We start from the raw sequence: 7200 nt of genomic DNA on the forward strand, positions 1-7200 counted from the left end.
TCACGATATCCCTGTGGAAGAGCCAGGAACTCAAAAGTTTTGCCATGAAACTGAAATCTGAAATATTTTCTGAACTTGTGAGCGATGCGTATGGAGAAATATGCATCTTTTAGATCAACTGAGGCAAAAAAGCAATCTTTTTTCATTAATGACACTGCGTTTTTTAATGTATCCATCTTGAAGTGAATCTTTTCAATTGTCTGATTCAAATTTTTTAGGTTTAAAATCACCCTTTGACTACCATCTTTTTCCTGACGCAAGAAAATACTGGATAAAAGTTGATCTGGCCGTTGATCCACCTCTTGAACAATCTGTTTCTCCACTAACTTCGCTACCTCATTAACCACTAGCTCATCCTCGGAAGAAGAAAATCTAATTTCTTTCCTGTCTGGAATGTGTTCACCAGTGATCATAAATTCAATTTCAATTCCTGCGACTTGCTGAAGGATCCATCTATCAGAGGTTAACTGTCTCCAACTATTCAAATGATCAGCAACTTTTCCACTATGAAAGTTCTCAGGAGTATTCACAAAATTTGAACTGACCTGTTCCCTAAAAATAGAAACCGCTGGCGCACAAATATCAGATTCTAATCCCGTTTTGTTTTCTTGGAGGGAATCCCGCTCTGTTGGGAGTGGAACTTGGGAGAGAATTTGTGTCCTGTCTGTCGGTTGGAGACACCTCTTCTCTGCTGGTACTGTTGTCTCTGCTGAAACTGTTGTCGAGGTCGCCCTTGGTAGAACTGACGACCTCTGGTGGCGTTTTTTGAAAGGGGCTGTGACAGTGTGGATGATAATTTCCTGTTCTTCACTGCATCGTCGACCCTTTTCGCTAGATCCTCCCCAAACAAAAACTCGTTAGACGTCAGTTTGAAATTTAGCTGCGCATTGCATAAGGCCCTGCAGTCTTGGCTAAGTGTCGGCCTGAGTGCTTCGCGCCGCACTTGTGACAGGTCCTTGTGTGAAGCCATAAGAAGTCGAGCCGCATCGGCCAGTTTGCTAAAGCTGTCACGCTCACTCAACTTCCGACTTGCTGGTTTTTCTTTGAGGTCGGACATAAGCTGAGCGATAATTTTCAGTGTACAACCTACTTGTTCCTGAACAAAGGACAGGTTCGAGTCTCTTTTCTTTGCGAACTTGTCTAACAGTTTGCCATCTAATTCACGATTGAGAGTCGGCGTTCGAAGCGACGTGACATTTTTGGGCCGCGGATAGTTCTGAAGAGTGTCTCGCACACGTGCCCGATCTGATGGAAGAAGAAGTCCTTCCTCAAAACGATCTGCCAGAGATGGATGAATCCCCTCGCCAACTGTATCCACTACTATGCCTGCGTCAAAATCATTGTCCGAAGCAACATCCGTGTCTTCAGCCGAATCAAACTCATTTTCGAACTGCTCATGAGCAAATCTAACCGAAGCACCGTCTTCTCCATCCGCTTGCGACTCTTGCGCCGAACTGCTTTCGGTTCCATGCGACTCGGTTCCACGCGATGTTGAAGCAACAGGCGTCGCATTAAGTTTACCAACTTTCTCCAAATCAGATAGTCTGCCAGACAAGGCAGTCATTGTCTCCAAAATTTTGTCTATTTTCAGAGTAACTTCACAATCACGTGGGCCAGACGAGCTCTTCTCTATTGAAAGAGACTTATCAACTCCCGTCTTTTCTGACGGTATCACTTCAGAAGGTTGTGCTTTCGCCGGTTTCTTGCCGGTTTTCTTCCCGCCAGCAGCACATTCACCACCTCCCGAGTCCGCCATATTCCGAACAAAACCCACACGAAAAAGTTATATTGATTCCTGCGGACGAGCAAGCGCACCCGTTACAGTATGAAAACAATTTAAAATCCACTGCAAAGATTTTCAAATCTTCAATGGATTAGTGCCCAGCCTTAGCACAGCGGACCTTCTGTGGCCCATAGTTCGCCTCAGGCGATAGTAATTGCTGTAATCGAGACAGCTGCTGAAAATAAACAAAGAGGCTGCTTCAGCAAATCGTGACTGACTATGTCAGCAAATCGTGACTGACTGTGTCAGCAAACGTGTACTTCATTTCCGTAGCCAAAATAATATGTCATCCTACCAAAACAAGTCACAATTCCGACTGACCTTAGGTCACACGTGCAAAAACAAGTAACGATCCCAACTGACCCAAATATAGTAGGTCACACCTGCAAAAACAATGAACGCGCCGACTGACGCCTAACATTTCCATGTGTAATTAGCTTCGACGAATAAAATTCATACGCGAAACAACAAGTTCCCGGTTCAAAAAACCAACAAACACCGAAAACTCCAAACTGTTTCCTTACCTTGCAAGTTGACACAATGATAAACAATCAAAATAGTCAATACACTTCAACTAACCTACAACTAAAACTTGTACAGAGAAAGGTTAGAGGAAAATGAAAGCAAAGCAAGAGAGACAGTGCACCAACACACGTCTTCACAGGACGGAAACCATTCGTTCAGTGACGTATTCCCGCGTTCTATCTCACGTGACCCATTCCTCTCGGAATTGTGGGAGATAAAATGGTTAGTTAGTTAGTTGTTGCTTTTTGGGTCCAACAGACCATGGTATAGGCCAAATCAGGACCCCTAAAAAAAAAAATTTAAAAAAAATAAATAAATAAAAGAAATTTAAAAAAAATTATAAAAAAAAATTATAAATAATAAAAAGGTGAAGCTTCAATAATTTGTATAACTGATAAGTATACCTGTGGATCAGGTGACATGGGCAGCCTGACAAATACAGTTGCGGTTGCTTTGCCTTCATGAGGCCATACACTCCATTTGTATGCCCCGTCATCACGGGAGCATTGTCACTCCCAAGAGCCATGCAGTTTTCCCAAGGTACAGAGGGCTGAGGCTGCTGATCTCCAAGCACAGCAGCATTCTCTGGTGGTGGAACTTAGGTTCTTTTTCTAACAGCGAGAAGATGTTTGCACCTGTACACATTCAAAATGAAAGACTGAAACCACTTTTGTGACACATGTTCATGCACCTATAAGGCTTGCCATTGTTTCATTTACAGTTAAAATTGCATAATTAAATTAAGGATACTCAAACACCACATGGCTATAAACATATAAACAAAGGTAGCAAATGTATAAAACTTTAATATGATCAGCACACACACATACACACACACACACACACACACACACACACACACACACACACACACACACACACACACAAAACAGGACGGGTTTTGCCACACATTCTTCAGTGTGACTACAAGTACATGCACAACACATCATTACTACTGCTAATGAATCTCACCTGTGGATGCAGCCTGAAGTCCAAGGGTTGGGACACCCAGAAGATTAGTACTGACACCAGCCTCTCCAATGGTGGTAATAACAACAGGATACTGTTTTTCCCTTAGGTCGTTTGAGCCATCCGTTTGAACACAGAAAGGTTCGGTCTGAATGTTTAGTTTCAGTTCTGCTTTGATATCTGATGCCATGGATTTTATCATTGCTGTATGTGTGGGAGGGGGGGGCGCGGGAGATGGAAACTTGCTGTATGTTATGTAATGTATATATTGTGTGTGATACGTGGAAAATGTGATACTATTTATTTGCATGTATGATACAGGGACAAATGTGATATTTGTAGGCCTAGGCCTATACTAGTGATTACTGTGTGTGATACATGAAATGTGATATGAATGCTGTTTTTATATGTTATACTCTTACTTTCTGCCTATGTCTTAATCCCAAGCGCAAGACAAATTCTTCTATGTGGAAATTGAAGCCAATAAAATTTGAGTTGAGTTGAGTTGAGCTGTTGCCTTGTTTCTGCAGCACTGATACTGTTGTGCAATCTTCGAGTCTGGAAATGCACTTTTCACAGTTCGTGAAATAACATCTGCGGTTGACAGTGGCAAGTTGATTTTTACAATCATCTCTGAAAACATTGCTTCAGCACGGACTACAGGCTTTTCTTCTGGCAGGATTTGCTTTGCGGGAATGAACTTCATAATTCCTTGGCAGCTGTCAGCGGATTTCTTTGCAGCAACATTGTCCATGTGAGTTTTGGAACTGCAGTGTCGTTCGATGTCATATTTCCCGGCATGGGCAACGGAGAAATTCGATTTACAATACTTGCAGTGTGCATGACTTTTTCCCAAAGAAGACTCTACAATTCCTGGCTCTTTCTTGTATTTCTCCAAGAAAATCTGCCGTTTCTGCTGTTTAGACTTGGTACAGTCATCCGAAACTGGCACATTTTTCCGCTTCATTTTGACACGATTGTCCAGACGATCGCACGTGCCAACAACTGAACGAGGTTTCTACAGCTGAAGATTCGCTGTCATAGTTATCTCCCTTAGACCGAAACCGGTATCAGTTGTACCATCCCGTAATCAGCACTGGCCCACGATTGTCCAGACGATCGCACGTGCCAACAACTGAACGAGGTTTCCACAGCTGAAGATTCGCTGTCATGGTTATCTCCCTTAGACCGAAACCGGTATCAGTTGTACCATCCCGTAATCAGCACACCAACACAGGAAAACGTATTCTAGACTTTTTCTTATGCGTATTTTGTGCGTGTGTCGCGTATTATGCGTACTGATAAAAATTTGGCGTACAAAATACGCCCAAATCGTACTGGTAAACAGGTCTGCCGATTGCAACACTGAACAAGAATAACCCGAGGAGAGTTCTACAACATCAAAGGATTGAGAAGTCACCGAAGTGCATTTAAGGGCATTCTCATAGAGTGCAGAACCTGAAAAGGTCCGTTTTTGTTTAGCCAAGACTGCTACCGGTTTCGAGCTGAGAAGCTCTCATCAGGCAGTCTCTTGGCATAAAACAGAGAAGAACTCTCAAACTTCTATGCAAAAGAGAAAACCACATTTCTGCGGTAGGCCCTCTGCATAGACGAGAATTCTTTCTAGATCTAATTCTTACCCCCTCCCCCCACCTCTTCCATTACCTCTAGTGTGCTCCCTGTTTTCAAAATTCCTTGTTGGAATGTAGGCGGTGGAGACACACACAGAGTAAAGGATGATCTCCCTTGCTCATGACGTAATTTCTATGCATTCTCGCTCTTGACGTCATTCTATATTTAACTTTTCTTTAAAAGTACAAGCGATCGAGTGCACATTGACATTTTTAGCAGCGCTCTCATTATAAATTTATATATATATATATATACTGTTCAAAAAAAGAAACGCATAGTTGCTACTTGCCAAATTTGTTTTATTTTTCGAAAAAATTAACAGAAAATCCAATATTTAGATTATTTGTTTGAAATTTGGTATGGACACAGTTGAATACACACACAGTTCATTTGCATCTTCAAATCAATCAGTCAATCAATACGATTGGGTGCCGAGGCTGTCAAGTCAGTAGGGGGTGTGACTGCCTTGAGCAGCAACAACTGCCCAGCACCTTCTGGGCATGGACTGGATCAGATGCCGGATATCTTGCTGTGGGATGGTGTCCCACTCCTCCTTAAGTGCCTGCAATAGATCGCGGTGATTTGCCGGCGCTTCTTCTCGCCTGCGCACACGTCTGTCCAATTCATCCCAGAGGTGTTCTATCGGGTTCATGTCTGGCGACATGGATGACCAGGGAAGCACCTGGACATGGTGGTCGGTGAGGAACTGGGTGGTGAGTCGTGCTGTGTGCGGGCGAGCGTTGTCCTGCTGGAATATGGCATCCTGGTCAGCCAGAAGAGGAAGGGCGTGTGGGCGCAGAATTTCCTCCACGTATCGCTGGGCAGTTATGCGCCCTTGGACGTGCACCAGGGTGCTCCTTCCAGCGGTATTGATCGCCCCCCACACCATGACGCCTCCACCACCATGAACGGGTGCCTCATCCACACAAGGGAGATTTAAAAGACAGCACGTTTCGTTTTGCAGCTCGTTTCGTTTGGTGAATGAGTCACCCCGCGAAAGGGAACGTGAAACGAGACGGCATAGGCCGCAGACAAGATTTAGATGTATTCACGTTTCGTTTCGGAATGAAAGGCCGGGCATGGCAGGATATGATCCGCTGACTGGGCATGGCATAATTTCAACTCCACGAGTCAATAAAGGATTGACATACTCGCATTGCACACACAAGAGCTTCACATTTTTCAATTCATGCACCTGCTCATCATCAATTGTATTTCACAAAAATTAGATCATTCATGTTGAATTCCAAGATTTACTCATTCGAACTCATTATTTTTTTTATCCATTTCACGCATCTCAATTTTTACAACTGGTAACAGCCTATGGCAAAGAGCTCTACCGAACCATGTAGGCAATTATACCCTGAGTATTCCCCATTCTCAGAAAAAGGCCCTGTGCACACGCCTGTGCCGATTTAGAAGCCTTTCCCCAACTAGGGGTTGTTTTGTACTTGTCACGTCTGTCCTCGATCAGAATGGGAAAAAAACCCTAGGAGGTGGTCCAGAATCGGGCATACTTTGATTATTTTCAGTCCAAATAAATCACACAGACTTTGTTTATACAAAATCACATACGAAGCCAGAATAAAAATTCGATGCGATGACCTACTTCTGCTTCGCCATTTGCTTTCTCACCATGAAGTTGGATAAATGTACCAGGATCAGCACCCTTCAAAATATTTCAGTTCACAACAGTTGTCTACCTCCAATGAACACATTCTCAGCGCTGAAAGACTGTGAAAGGGTTGATGAATCTAGCAATGCATAAAATGGCCAACAAATAAAACTGTTAGTGTGCAAAAATACTCACAAAAGTTGACGAAATATTGTTCGTTTTTTGGGGGTGGAAAACGTGACTGCGTTTTGACGTTCCACGTTCCGTTTCAGTTGACCTTCACCTTTCCAGCGAGAGACCCCCGAAATGATGACGTTTACCACAACTTCAAAACGAAACGTCCCGACGTTTCGTTTTTTAAATCTCCCTACAGTTGGGCGCGTAACGTTCGTTTACTCTCCGGTAGACCCTCCTCCGACCATCATGTCGCTGGAGCAGGAAGTAGGACTCGTCGCTGAACCACACGTGTCTCCAGTGATTCCGGACGGTCCAGCGAAGGTGCTGGTTGCCCCACTGCACTCGGTTCTGGCGATGGCGGCGGGTGAGGACAGCTCCTCTGTGAGGTCTGCGAGCTCTCAAACCAGCTTCATGCAGGCGGTTCCGCACGGTCTGGTCCGATAATCGGTGTGGCCCGGGGAGAGCCTGGACAGAAGATGAGGCCGACAGGAAACGATTC

Source organism: Littorina saxatilis, linkage group LG7, assembly GCF_037325665.1.
Source record: "Littorina saxatilis isolate snail1 linkage group LG7, US_GU_Lsax_2.0, whole genome shotgun sequence".
NCBI lineage: Eukaryota > Metazoa > Mollusca > Gastropoda > Littorinimorpha > Littorinidae > Littorina > Littorina saxatilis.